Consider the following 15,485-nt stretch of genomic DNA (forward strand, 5'->3'; position numbering starts at 1 on the left):
CGATACAAAAAGTGGCATTAATGAAAAGGATATGTCATATAAGCCCAAATGCAAGACGAAGTTTTTTTCAGAATTACAATCCTTAAAAATGCAAATACCGTATTTTCCGGTGTATTAGCCGTGACCGTGTATTAACCACACACCTGTTTTTCACCCTCAAAAAAAATAATGATAAAAGCCATGCTCCCGGCGGAGCTTGATGATGTAGGACTGGAAGTGGGTAGTCTTATCAGCCGTGTCATCGGGTACGTGTTAGGAGATGTGTGCACAGCGTCAAACCGACAGATCATGGTGTGCCATGAACCTGTAGGCCCAAGACGGACTGCTTGTAAAGTCCAATGTCATCCCCGTTAGCTAAGCTCCTCGCCTTCAACTTGAGAGCAAGTGTTGTGCATATGTTGTAAATGAAAAACGGGTAAATTCAAACTAATTTCCCATTATAAGAGGCACAGGTTAGGGTGAGTGCTACCTCAACCCTCATCTTATTGTCCTAGTTTTACTATTACAGTGGTTTATTAGCCCCCGTTGTATTTAACCTGAAACAGGGGCTCATGGATTTGGTCTCAAGCATTCGCAACCATATCTCGGAGATGTATGGACTGATTTCGTTCATACTTGGCACAAAGACAATACACCATGGTATACATATGCACATTGTTTTGTTTCGCAATGCGATCAAATATGGCCGGCTAGCGGCCATTTTAGTTGTAGAAAACCTGATGTTGAAAACATCCTTAACCATTTCTCGTACATGCATTTGCCGATGTTGTTCAAACTTGGCACATAGACAGCGAATTATGGATTACATAAGCACGTCATTACCCTGCGCTCGCGTAAATCAGGGTTAGGCATTCGGTTGCGTAATTACTTAGGTACGTACGTATGTGGAGCGTCTGCATTTTAAAATTCATTTTCTCGGCAACCGTTGGTCCAATTGACACGAAAGTTTACCATCGGAGCGCCTCCGCCTGTAGAATTTTTTTATCCATAATTATGACGTACAATGACCTCAATGAGGTCACATGGTACAGACCCCATCTTGGAAAAACGTTACACCTCTATATCTCCCAAACCGCTCAATGAAAAAAGTCGAAACAAGACTCATTGTGAAGTACTCCCCATGGGGAATAAGATGTGTTCATGGTGATTTCATCGGTGCCTTCATTATGATGTCATAATTTGACAAGTACTACGCTTGATCTGATCAGTATTAAAAAAACAATTTCCTCTGCAACTGCTAGACCGATGGACACAAAATTTGTACCATGGGAGCTCCTCCTCCTGTATAATTTTTTAATGATAATTATGATGTCATAGGTCACGTGGTACTGGCACCATCTTGGAAAAATTGAACGACGTTGCACCTCGATATCTCTGAAACCGCTCCATGGAAAAATTTTAACATGGCTCATTGTAAAGTACTCCCAATGTGGAATAAAATATGTTAATGATGATGTCATAGGTGCCTCCATTAACCCACGTTAACCGTTACCATTAACCCACGTTAAGCATTAACCGCAACCCACGTCAAAATCCAAGATGGCCGCCGCCGTGTATGTCTGATGCCATGTATGTCTGAACCTTGTGAGCGAAATATCTCGAAAAATAAGCGAAGTACCAACTTCTAATCTGGTGTGTGGGTGTATATCGGCATAAGGAAGAACGCTATTGAAAATTGGGTCGCCACGTCAAAATCCAAGATGGCCGCCACCATATATATGTGTCTGAAACTTGTGAACGAAATATCTCGAAAAATAAGCGAAGTACCAACTTCTAATCTGGTGTGTGGGTGTATCTAGGCACAAGCAAGAACGCTGTTTAAAATTGGGTCGCCACGTCAAAATCCAAGACAGCCGCCGCCATGTATGTCTGAACCTTGTGAGATGAATATCTTGAAAAATAAGCGAAGTACCAACTTCTAATTTGGTGTGTGGGTGTATCTCCTGTGCTATCACCTCGGACCACTTCTGTGTCACCAGCCACCTGAGTATTGCTGTTCCTCGTCTTCAGCCCACCTTCATCACTGCCCGCAACATTCGTGCCATCGACCGTTCCGCCTTTAAAGAGGATCTTCACACCCGTCTCTCTGGCCGTTCCTATGTCACTGCAGAAGACCTCGACTGTTGCCTCCGCACAGCGTTGGACTGTCATGCTCCAGCGACATGGCGCGCCGTTCCCAGATGCAGGAGTACTCCGTGGTTCAGCGCAGTCAGCGACGAAGTCAGGGCTGCCAAAAAGGGACGACGACGTGCCGAGAGACAGTGGCTGAAGACTGGCCTCACAGTCCATAAACAGTTGTATAACATAGCTAAAAGACTCATCATAAAAATCATTCTGAAAGCAAAAACGTCATATATTTCTGATCAGATTAAGAGGAGCTCCTCCTGCAAGCAACTGTTCAGCATTACCAACCGCCTGCTTGCCACCAAAAAGAAATCCGTTCTTCCCACTGTGTTTCCTCAAAACGAACTACCCCAACACTTCCTGCATTTCTTTCACAATAAAATTCAGTCAATAAGAAACAATCTTGACAAGCAGTCACTCCTTTCCTTCGATGATGCTGAACACTGCTTTCACGGACGACCTCTTAGTTCGTTTACTCCTGTTACTGAGGAAATTGTCAAATGTACAATCCTCAAGTCAAACACAAAAACATGTGATCTCGACCCCCTTCCCACTGATTTGTTTATTGACTGTTTGGACACCCTCCTCCCATTTATTACTGCAGTTATCAATGATTCTCTGACTACGGGTTCATTTCCGATTCTCTTTAAGCAAGCTCTTGTTAAACCACTTCTTAAAAAGCCCACCCTTGACCTTAACGATATGAAAAATTACCGTCCTATCTCCAACCTGTCTTTCCTGTCAAAGATCACAGATGAATGACCATCTAGTTTCAGATAATCTTTTCAATTCTCGCCAGTCAGCATATAGACCAGGCCATAGCACAGAGACCGCTCTCCTAAGAATAACCAATGATCTTCTGACCTCTTGACTGTGGTAAGGTTTCCGTTCTTGCTCTTTTGGACTTGTCTGCCGCCTTTGACACGATTGACCATTGTGTCTTAATTCGTCGTCTTGAAATCACATTTGGTATAACTGGTACTCCCCTTTCTTGGCTGATGTCCTATCTTACTGATAGAGTGCAAACAGTTGTTGTCAATGGCCAGAAATCAGCCCCTTCTCCGCTTTCCTTTGGCGTTCCCCAGGGCTCAGTCCTGGGACCTATCCTCTTTCTTTTGTACACTCAGCCTCTATTTGATCTTGTTTGATCACCTCTATTTGAAGATGATCATAGATGAAGACCTCTATTTGATCACCACGGCAGACATTCAGTTGATCACCACGCCTTTGCGGACGACAATCAGCTGTACAAAGGAAGCACGATTCAACAAATCGTGCCCACTGTTGAAGTGTTAGAAGGCTGTATTGCCGACGTGAAGGCGTGGATGACCCAAAACAAACTTCAGCTGAACGATGCTAAAACAGAGTCTATGATTGTAAGATCGCACAGATGTCCTCTACAATGTTCACTTCCTCCCACTATTCATGTTGGTGAAACCGATGTAAACTTTGTTTCGTCGGCCAAGAACCTTGGTGTGGTTTTCGACTGTAACATGACATTTTCCAAGCAAGTACTTCAAACTTGCAAATCAGTATACTTTCAGCTGCGAAAGATCGCATCCATTCGCCACTTTCTTACTCCTCAAGCTGCTCTAACTCTGGTCTGTGCCCTTGTCCTCTCAAGGCTGGACTATTGTCATTCTTTGTGTGCTGGCTGCCCTCAGTTTCTCTTGGATAAGTTACAAAAGGTTCAAAACTCTGCCGCTCATCTTGTCTGTAAGGCGAAGAAGTCTGACCATGTTACTCCGCTTCTTGAATCTTTACACTGGCTGCCTGTCTCTGCTCGTGTGAAATACAAAATGTGCACACTATGTTATAAATCATTGTGTGGAACGGGACCTCACTATCTCTCCGATTTGCTCACTCTCTATGAACCTCGGCGACGGCTTCGTTCAAGCGATGACTCTATGACCTTAGAGCCGCCGCGCACCAGCACCAAGTCGTTTGGCGAGAAATCCTTTTCCTTTGCTGCACCTCTGCTCTGGAATGACTTGCCTTCCTCTGTTCGACATGTTGACTCTCTTCCTGCCTTTAAAACCTCCCTCAAAACCTATCTGTTTCACAAGTCTTTCAAAGTCTAAGTCCTGTTTTCCCTTTGGTTTGAGGTGGGACAGAGATCGAGAGTATGTCTGTGTACATGTGCAGGGGAGGGAGTGGAGGAGGAGGGGGAGTACACATCTGTGGGTTTTGAATGGGGTGGGAGAGGAATAGGGCAAGAGTGAAGGTGTGTCTGAGTGTGTGTGTGTGTGTGTGTGTGTGTGTGTGTGTGTGTGTGTGTGTGTGTGTGTGTGTGTGTGTGTGTGTGTATGCGGTGTGTGTGTGCGTTTGCATGATAATGTAAAGCACCATGAGGGTAGTTTACTCTGCTTGATGGGGCTATATAAGACTCCTTTATTATTATTATCTCAGCATAAGGAAGAACGCTATTGTAAATTGGGTCGCCACGTCGAAATCCAAGATGGCTGCCTCCATGTATGTCTGAACCTTGTGAGCGAAATATCATATCATAGCATTTTTTCTGCGTCTTCCACTTTGTCAACTCGCATCTCTTCCCCGACGGGGGACCTAGGCGTAACGCTTGTCACGCATTAGTTCTTATTTCACATAGGATGTCCTCTATGGCTTTCCGTAGTTTTGAAAAAAGTCATAGCAACTGCTTTGCAATGGTCACAGCAACAGCTAATACAGCAGATTTTATTGAATTTTTGGTCAGTAATAATGGCTGACCAACTTTTGGGAAATAAGAGCATTGTTGAAATGTTCTCATATGACTACTTTTTAAAGCTATGACTTTTTCTTGGGTTTTGAACAGCATGGTGATCAATTTTGCCATGAAGGGTATAAGCTTACAAATAATAATTGTAACTAGAATGTTTCTTTGTTAAATACTTTTTAGCGAGCTTTTTTTTCAATTAAGTCCCAACAGTGAGCTACAAAAGATGATATGTACAAAATATGCAGACTTACCATAAAATAGGTAGTTTCTTAACCTTTTGATACAAACAATGGCATGCAGAACTTCCACCCAATTAGATGAGCTCATGGTTGTAGTAAACAAAGCCTGTAGTCACTGTGCTGCCCTCTAAAGCTGTTTTTGTTTTTTTACTGCGGATACCCAGATGTGTCCAATTTAATTCAATAATTTCGTATTATCACCATCTCCCGTGATCATGGTCACGTTTTTTTTTTTCCACAGAGTCATTAAGCTGGCAGATATTTTTTTTCTGCTGTGGCGTCCATTTTGGAAGCCATTTTGGCCACCATCTTGAATTTTGGCAGATGGATACTCAGCAACATTGGAAATAATGGTAAATTTGAATTATTTGATCCCATAAACCTACCCATTGGCACCAAAATAACTGTACTAGATGCTGTACTAGAATCTGAGATATAGTTATTTTTATGTAAAAATGGCGGACATTGTGAAATTCAAAATGGCCACCATTGGAATAATAGAAAAAAAATGACACCAACCCAGCTGTGTTCCTTGGGGTTTAAGGAAATCAAAAACATTGGTGCAACTAGTATAGCAAATTTTGCAATAAAATCAAGACATGTTACATAACACCATGTACGGTACAATATAATACACCATTGTTTAGATAATACATGGTGAATTTAGTCATTTTAAAAGCACTGCAATTGTTGGCGATGTAATAATTGACCATGAAAACATGGGTGTAGACACATCATTTGTGATATTCTCATGTATAGTTTTCCAGATATTGAGGAAAGTAGGATTTCAGCAATTGTTTCCTTACTTTGGGCGGGAAAAATATGACCCTTACTAAGGATAAAACTGCATTTTTGTAATGTTTGACCATGAAAACATGGGTGAAGACAGCAGATTTGTGATACTCCCATGTATAGTTGTCCAGATATTGAGGGAAATATGATTTTCAGCAATGGTTTCCTTACTTTGGGCACTTTGGGTGCTTATGGGCAGGAAAGACAAAACCCTGGCTCAGGAGAAATGCGTTTTTATAATGATTGACCATGAAACTTGGGTGTAGACACCAGATTTGTGATACTGCCATGTATAGTTTTCCAGATATTGATGAAAATATGATTTTCGGTAATGGCGTCCCTATTTTGGGCGATTTGGGCGGGAAGGCACAGGCCCTGACCCGGCAGCAATGCATTTTTGTGATGTGGGGGTAGAACCCTTTCAACCCACGTGGTCAGTTGCATCGGCGCTTTTCACTTGAATAAACCTTCTGGGCTCCTGGTCTATTAAGGTGTTAAACTGTTTTGTTTTTTTTTGTTCTTTTTTTTTTTGTATACAAGATCGAGGCTCGTGAAAGAGCGAACATTAATCACACAGAAAGACAAACAGACACATAAAACAAATAACATCGGGAGCGGTAGACAAGATGGGGAGAGAGGGGGAAGGACACAAACAACATTTGAGAGCAGGGACCGAGAGACATGAAGACATTGAGAGATCTGTGGGAGGGAGAGGGCTTTGGGGGAGGAGGCATGGGAAGGTGGGGTGGGAGAGGTATAAAACATATGGACACTGCCAGGACTTCCAGGAAAAAAGTTGGAATTTCAAACAAGGTGGATCTGGGGTGAATTAGCGGGGGTAGAAAAGATCAAGGTTTTGGATGGGGGAAGATAAGAGATGGTGGTGAACAGCAGTTTTAAAGACCTGGAGGGTGGAGTGGGATTGAAGAGAGTGAGGGAGTTTGTTCCAGAGGTGGGAGAAGAGAGGAATGAAGGAGTGAAGGTGAGCAGAGAGTCTTGATTTTGGCAGTTTGACTATAAGAGGGTTGCAGGCAGATCTTGTGTGACCTGTAGGAATATTTAGGGGACAGAGCACAGAGAGAGCTGGGGGGGCAAGGCCGGAGAGGAGTCGGTAGAAAACAGAAAGACCACCTACCTGCCTGCGGTGAGTGAGTGAGAGGCCCTTGGAGTTTGGAGCCCTTGGAGTGAGGGAGATGGTGGTTAACAGCTGTTTTAAAGACCTGGAGGGAGGAGTGGGATTGAAGAGAGTGAGGGAGTTTGTTCCAGAGGTGGGAGAAAAGAGGAATGAAGGAGTGAAGGTGAGCAGAGAGCCGAGATTTCGGCAGTTTAACCATCAGAGGGTTGCTGGCAGATCTTGTGCGACCTGTAGGAATATTTAGGGGACAGAGCACAGAGAGAGCTGGGGGGGCAAGGCCGGAGAGGAGTCGGTAGAAAACAGAAAGACCACCTACCTGCCTGCGGTGAGTGAGTGAAAGACCCTCAGAGATAGCGCCATCGCGGGAGATTCCAATGATTCTGAAAGCTTTGGTTTCAACAGCGTGAAGCCGAGCTAGGTGTGAGGCAGGAGCACCGGCCCATAGGGGAGAACAGTATTCCATTGACCTGCGGATGAAAGCCTTGTATGTGTTGAGGAGCTCAGGTGTGCCTAGGAAGGACTTCGCACGACAGAGGATGCCCAGTCGGCGACTGGCTTTGGAGGCCAGCTTGGAAATGTGGTTTTCCCAGGAAAGATCATGGCAGATAGTGAGACCCAAAAGCTTGAGCGACAGAACTTCTTGGAGAGGATTATTCAGAAAGTAGATGGGAGGGTTGTTCAGTCGATCTTTTCGGAGAGACATAGTAAGAGTGTGAGATTTGTCAGGATTTAAAGCATGATTTGTGTGATCTTTGAGCTTGATTTGTGTGGGGTTAAGGTGTTTCTTAAACTTTGAGCATGATTTGTGTGGGGTTAAGGTGTTCTTAAACTTTGAGCATGATTTGTGTGGGGTTAAGGTGTTTCTTAAACTTTGAGTATGATTTGTGTGGGGTTAAGGTGTTTCTTAAACTTTGAGCATGATTTGTGTGGGGTTAAGGTGTTTCTTAAACTTTGACCTTGATTTGTGTGGGGTTGAGGTGTTTCTTAAACTTTGAGCATGATTTGTGTGGGGTTAAGGTGTTTTTTAAACTTTGAGCATGATTTGTGTGGGGTTAAGGTGTTTCTTAAACTTTGAGCATGATTTGTGTGGGGTTAAGGTGTTTCTTAAACTTTGAGCATGATTTGTGTGGGGTTAAGGTGTTTCTTAAACTTTGAGTTTGATTTGTGTGGGGTTAAGGTGTTTTTTTAACTTTGAGTATGATTTGTGTGGGGTTAAGGTGTTTCTTAAACTTTGAGTTTGATTTGTGTGGGGTTAAGGTGTTTTTTTAACTTTGAGTATGATTTGTGTGGGGTTAAGGTGTTTTTTTAACTTTGAGTATGATTTGTGTGGGGTTAAGGTGTTTCTTAAACTTTGAGTTTGATTTGTGTGGGGTTAAGGTGTTTCTTAAACTTTGAGTTTGATTTGTGTGGGGTTAAGGTGTTTCTTAAACTTTGAGCATGATTTGTGTGGGGTTAAGGTGTTTCTTAAACTTTGAGTTTGATTTGTGTGGGGTTAAGGTGTTTTTTAAACTTTGAGTATGATTTGTGTGGAGTTAAGGTGTTTCTTAAACTTTGAGTTTGATTTGTGTGGGGTTAAGGTGTTTTTTTAACTTTGAGTATGATTTGTGTGGGGTTAAGGTGTTTCTTAAACTTTGAGTATGATTTGTGTGGGGTTAAGGTGTTTCTTAAACTTTGAGTATGATTTGTGTGGGGTTAAGGTGTTTTTTAAACTTTGAGCTTGACTGTGGTTTCCACCATACTTCTTAAACTTAATTTTTGTTATTTCTTCACGAATGATATTTTGAATGAATAACTTCAATAGTCAGTAACATGTCAATACCCATCATCATGTGAATGAATAACCATCATCATCATCATAATCATCATACTAAAATACGCAATTTGGCATCTGTCTGTCTGTCTGTCTGATGATTTTTTGATCGCGATACATTCTGTTGTTACTTATCCAATCTCAACCAAACTTGACAGGATGACTGAGGGTCAAACAATGAAGGTTGTTCCACGCTCATTTGCCCCCCTCCCTCCCCAAGGGGGTTTTCTTACACAAGCGGGTTTTCACCACCAATAAAGCTGTGTGTTGAGGTGTATATAAATGTTAACTTAGCTTCATCGTTGACTTTTTCCAAGGACCCTTGTAATAACAAAACTAATGATAATTAATAGCATAATATTAATGTTATTACAAAACAACATTAACACGAATAAAATCCCCCCCCCCCCCCCCCCCCCCCTCGCCAAGGGGTTTTCCTCCTTGGCCAAACACTGTGTAAACATGTGAATAGCTTATTGTGCCGTTTACAAAGGAGCACCCCCTCCCGAAGTATGACAGGCTGAGTCAACCCCCCGGAGTTAATTCAACGATCGACCGGGATTCGAACTTAGGATCCCAGGATCCCAAGCCAGCACCCTAAGGCCGAGAAAAATATATTTCCGGTCTCTGGTCAGCGCGCGCATCGATTTTGACCCTGCGCGTCAACAATTTTTTTTTCCAATTTGATATAGACGTTCGCGCACGGTTCTCCCATACAAAACTGCGTGTTGTTTGTCCAAATCCAACCAGCCGTTCCAAAGATATGAGTAGTTTTGTGTGCCGTGACGTCATGAATCCAATCGGGAAGTTGCATGTGATGTCATCGTCTTAGTCACGTGACCGCTTAGGTGGCAAAACATTGCTTCTGCCACCATACGTCATGGCAGCAATTTGAAACTCGTCTCACATGTAAATTGCCCCCTACACGATGGTAAATAGTTGTTGTGCTGTCGGATGTACAGCCCGATTTCATCCGGACGACAACGCTAAAACGGTTTCATAGCTGCCTCGACTGCAGCTCTCAGGTGAGAATATGGCTCATGAGGTTGTTACCTTCGCTCGCGAAGCGAAAAGCAGGATTAGGCATTTGGTTACGTACAAGTGGAGTGTGTGTGGCGTACGTGTGGCGTACTTGTGGAGTGTGTGTGGCATACGTGTGGCATACGTGTGGAGTGTGTGTGGCATATGTGTGGAGTGTGTGTGGCATACGCTTGGCGTACTTGTGGCGTACGTGTGGAGTGTGTGTGGACTGTGGAGTGTGTGTGGCGTACGTGTGGCGTACTTGTGGAGTGTGTGTGGCGTACGTGTGGAGTGTGTGTGGCGTACGTGTGGAGTGTGTGTGGCGTACATGTGGCGTACTTGTGGAGTGTGTGTGGCATACGTGTGGAGTGTGTGTGGCGTATGTGTGGAGTGTGTGTGGCATACGTGTGGTGTACGTGTGGCATACGTGTGGAGTGTGTGTGGCGTACTTGTGGAGTGTGTGTGGCGCATGTGTGGCGTACTTGTTGGTCCACACGGGTCCATAGGCAGATGACACAGACTCAGTTTCTCGCAATACTGCAAAAACGCCTCAACGGGCAAGCTACGGGCGTAAACTGACAGGTCCGTCTGACGAAATGACAGCTTTCCCGCCATGTTGTTTATTCCACCCAAGATGGCGGCCGGAACCGGTTGCCATAGACGACGCCCACGCGATGCAAGGCCTCTATCGGCTGGATATTGTCATTTATTGAAACGAAGACGTTCTTTGTCGGGTTCGTGTGAAGCAACCAGAAGGCCTAGAGAGCTGCGGGTGGTCTCGTTAGTTAGGCCTGGATCCTATCTCGTTTGTCATGAAGTAGTAAGTGTCTGTGATAATCTGGTGGACAGGGAGAAGAGATCGTGGGAGACCATCGGCCTGTTAGACCACTTGCGCATGCGCAGTGTTGACGCATTGGAATGTTTGACGGTACGGCGAGGCGAACTCGAGATCGAAATGGCAGTCTATAATATGCTTGAAGAAGTTAATAATTTTCAGAATAAATACATTTTAAAATAACTTAAGCTTGTGTTCATTATTTACAAAAAAAAAGGCCTACAAGTCCCATTGGCTGTCTTTAATTTCTCTCTGGACGGCGCCACTGCAGATGACGAGGACCGCAAGGCATGAGGACACAAAAAACACCTCTATATGTGCAATCCATGCTTTTCAAAAAAAAAAAAAAAAACCGCATCGCCGCATCAATTCTGGAACTTTGGTCTGACCAGAGACCAACAATATATTTTTTTCAGCCTAACCGTGAGGCCAACACCAGGCTGCGCAAGGCGGTAAAAATATTATAAACCACAAACATGTTTGATTACCTTTTTAAACAGTCGATAATGCTGTTTAACACTGAACTGAAATAAATTTGGAGGAATCCGCACATCAGTCTGTGTTTTTCACGTCGACGAACGCACCTGATCGTAGATCTACTGTAGTTTATATACCCCACAAGGATTAACAACACGACTCTTCCTGCCTCTAACGTGGAGTTCTTCCAAGGAGTTTTTCGTGGAGTTTTTCCAAAGTTGCTTCTCATAACAAAAGTAATAATAACACTTTTGATAAAAGCACAATATTAATGATGTTACAAAACAATATCCCCACTCTCCAAGTGGTTTTGTGACTTGCAATATTTTGGGGGGCAACCCCCCAGTAGACCCCTCATGGCCCGATTTTTTTTAATGCTGTGAACAAACTTTGGTACAACACAGGTGATGAAGGTTGTTGTCAAGTTTCATCAAAATTGTGTGCATACCTGCCAACCTTTTTTGAAAGAAAAGTGGTAGGCTGGCATGCGACTATGTCGCACGCGTCCCTAGGGGGGTCCGGGGCCATGCCCCCCCGGAAATTTTTCAAAAAAATGAAGCAAAATGGTGCAATCTCCTGCATTTTGAGACCACAGTTAGCTGAAATATATCAACATATTTTTAGAGTGAAAAAGAGAAAACTTAACATGGTTGATCTACTCACCAATCTTAATTTTTCTAAGACATCATGATCATCAGTCACGTTTCCATAAATTACTCAATGTCCAAGCTCTACATGTATGTGCCCATACATGTACACAAGAGTTTACATAAACTCACTGATACATCTTTATGAATGAAATGACTGGCCACTCTGATTTCATAACATATTGTTATGAATTTGGTAGAGCAACATCTAGAGCTAGGTAGATCTGAATAGGTAGGTATTCGGCTGTCGTGACAGGGACTCTACATGTAATAAGTTCTTGATGTTTAGGCGTTTGTCGGGGGAAGATGTATGATTGTGGATCTACCTGGAGGTTCGAGTGTTAAATAGTGAGGGATTAAAGGTAACGCCCCTGTGAGTCTCACCTAGTAGTCAAACCTTTGTCCATTATGGCACTGCAAACCACATAAACATTAGTTAGGTCCTTAGCGCAACATTAAATAATTCCTTTCCCTGACAATGACTTCGGAACAAATGGACAGGAAACCAGGCCAAAAACACCGCCACAATTGGCCGCCACCGTTTACACCTCCAAGGCCTACAAACCTCGCCTGGCACGTGTTATAACACAAGGACCGCGGGGTCGGGGACGCGGAGTGGTGAGGATGCCGCAGAGGGCGTGACCTGGGCGAGCCGGCGAGTTGGGAGGCTATGATTGGCTGAGCAGTGCGCCAATGTGACGTCATCGGCGAGAGATATATAGCGACGGTCGGACGCCATCGTGGAGGCAGTTCGTTGGCAGTTGGCACTCAGCAGAGGCAGCAGTTCGTTGGCAGTTGGCTGCTAGCAATCCCGGTGTAAGTTGAGAGCAGAGCAGTTCGGAGGCGCGCTGAACCGAGTGCAGGCGAGACCAGTCCCGGAGCGAGTTGGAAGGACGAGGCGTGCAGTTGCACCTGCGCGCTTTCTCCTCCTTTTCGCCATTCCTCTTGGTTCTGGAGTTTGTGCCCGCGTTGGAGGTCGTCGACGCATGGTGCTTTTTGGTGCGTGGTGCTCGGCGAGGGACCTCGTGGTGTGCGATCGGGCCGAAAGGAGCGGTGTTGGACGGCCGCCACAAAGACGACGAAAGACAGACAAGATAAGCCCGCATCCGCGTACATTTTGAACGACGTGACGTAATCTTTTCGTAATTCATCTCCCTCGTTTTGTGTTTGCTGTCAGTCATGTGGGGACGTCCCGATCTAGGATATTAGATTTACCGGCGCTGCTTTGTCACTGTCTTTGCTTTTATTTAATAAATCCTTGTATTATTTTTGTATATATCTGAACGCAGTTTCCTGGGTGTTTGATTTTAATAGGTAAGGTTGTGGAGCCTTCGCTGTGTCCCGCCATTCCGCGCGTTTGTGCTTGATTGGAATCCGCTATTGAGTTTTCGCCTCGGGAGTGTAAAGTCTCGCAATCGGCCATCCGTAACTGTGGTGTTAATCACGGTTGCGTAACAAGTGGTGTCAGGAGTGTAGGATTTGAACCCGTCGGACAAATGTTTTTGTCCGCGGCGAGACATCGACACGGTCGGGCGTGCATTGCGCCCGACGTTCGAACGCAAAATTTTTATAGGCGAGGCGGAGAAATTTAGTAATCAATTGGGCACACGGAGCGTGATATCGCGTCTTCGTCAAATTTAAATTGTGTTTTTGGAATTGAAATAAATACGCGCGCGGGGAACGACCTTCCGAAAAGCGGATGTCGGAGGTCGATGAAATGGAGGTGCGTAGCGAGGCCTCCATCAGCGTTGGGAGTGAGCCGGAAATAGGGGAATTTGATGCAGAGGTGAGCCTTGGAACCTCCCTCGTCCCGAGCACCAACTTATGCCCCTCCCCTACCGGGGAGTCGGGAACAAGTGGGACGGCCCCGATAGATCTCCAGACCATAGTAAATTTAATAAATGCTCAGAGGGCCGAGGGTGAGCGAAACCTTGCAGAAATTCGGGGAATAAATGATAAAATTGACGGGCTGGAAAATAAAATGAGTAAGGAGATGGGAGGAATGGAAAGAAAAATGGAGTCCCAGGGGAAGGAATGGAGGGAAGGAATGAAGGGAATGAGTGATCGATTGGAGGAACAAATTGAAGGGATGAAAAATAAAATGGAGTCGCAGGGGAAGGAATGGAGGGAAGGACTGAAGGATATGAGTGACCAAATTAATGGATTAAAAAGGGAAATGGCAATTGTGGTAAGTGTACAGGTGAGCGGAGAATGTCCACAGTTCGATGGGGAATGTGTACAGGTAGATGGGGAATGCCTGCAGGTAAACGTGGAGTGTCCACAGGTGAGCGGGGAAGGAAATTTGGAATGTGAGAGTTGTAATGGGGAATGTTTCCCACATTCTGGCCTGGTTGTTTATCGGGACCGTGTGGATGTCACAACACCCCAACCGGGGGATGAATTTGGAATTATGCAGCACCAGGGCGGTGGTGCGGAGCAAGAGGGGGTAGAGTTTTTGGGGGTCCATGCGATAGAGCCGGACCGGGTATTTATTGGGGATATTGATCAAAGCCTGGCGGGGCCAGGAATGATTTGTGGAAATGATGAGGATGAGGATGATTCGATCCAGCGGCTGGAGACCTGTGACAGTCCCATGGAGGTAGAGCTTGTCCAGGCCCAAAGGAGTCTGGGGGAAGAGGTGAGTTGGTCCAAGGAGGTGGTTGGAATGACCGAGGGGACGCTCACCGTACACTGCTATTTGGAAACAGAGGCTCCAAAATTGGACAACCATTTGGGGGAGTGTGTTGGCTCCGGGCTGGATTTGGATCTTGGAGGATCGGGAGATAGAGCTTCTGGAGATTTGGTCCCTGTAGGGAATTTGGATCAACTGCAGGGAGGGGCAGAACAACCGGTGGTAGAGGTTGTTCCCTGCAGCTGCGGTTTGGCAGTGGGAATGAAAATTTGTAAAATAAAATTTAAAATAAAATTACAATGGGAACTTGATTTGGAGCAGCCATGGTTTGGATTGGTCCCCGGGCTGCGGGATCTGGATATGGAGAGGTCATGGGTGATGGCCTCGGGCAAAAGTTGCCCCTTTCAAAATTTGGGTATGCCAGCCAGCTGGGGGGCTGTGATGGCGAGATTTGGACGTGGGGTCCAGCCTTGGGTGTCGAGGTACGTACGACCTGGGTCCCACGGGGGGTCTGGTGGAGTGTGGCGTCCCTTGTCCGTCGGGGCGCCGTCCGAGCTGGTGGCTCGGGCCAGCAGGGTCACCGGACCCTGGTGGGGGTTAAGACCTCCAGAGGGGTCCGAGGTGGTTTCTCAAGCCTGGGTTGGCATTTATTGAGGACCACTAGGGGGAGGTGTTGTGGGTCGCGCTTTGGTGGTGGCACCGCAGATGGCCAGCTTGGGCCTGATGTAGTGATCACCCGGGCATGCGACCTGACACCCTCTCCCTGAGACTTTGGGACAACTGGCATGTGATGACCTGCCATGCCATGTTGGTCGATGGACGCGGGTCAAACCGAATGGACGGGGATGGAGATAGCCTGCCGGACAACCATTGGGGCATCTGTGGAACGTGATGGTGTGAGTGACCTTCCACAGATGCTCCGTTATGATTTATGGACTCTCGGGTTGGGAAGAGAGCCATGGGGATGTGAATCGGGAGATGTGTAACGAGCCGAGCATATGGGCCATGCTCGGCTGGCATGTGTATGGCAAAGCATCCTTCTTTGGTGAGGTTAGTGA

General features: G+C 45.4%; 1 protein-coding gene across 1 annotated transcript in view; it reads right to left on the reverse strand.

The window, feature by feature from the left end:
* LOC144888279 (ATP-dependent clpX-like chaperone, mitochondrial) overlaps positions 1-15,485 on the reverse strand; it is a 343,583-nt gene that overhangs the window by 26,430 nt on the left and 301,668 nt on the right. The gene's annotated exons all lie outside the window — the stretch shown is intronic.

The sequence above is a fragment of the Myxine glutinosa genome, chromosome 11, assembly GCF_964187855.1.
Source record: "Myxine glutinosa chromosome 11, kmMyxGlut1.1, whole genome shotgun sequence".
NCBI lineage: Eukaryota > Metazoa > Chordata > Myxini > Myxiniformes > Myxinidae > Myxine > Myxine glutinosa.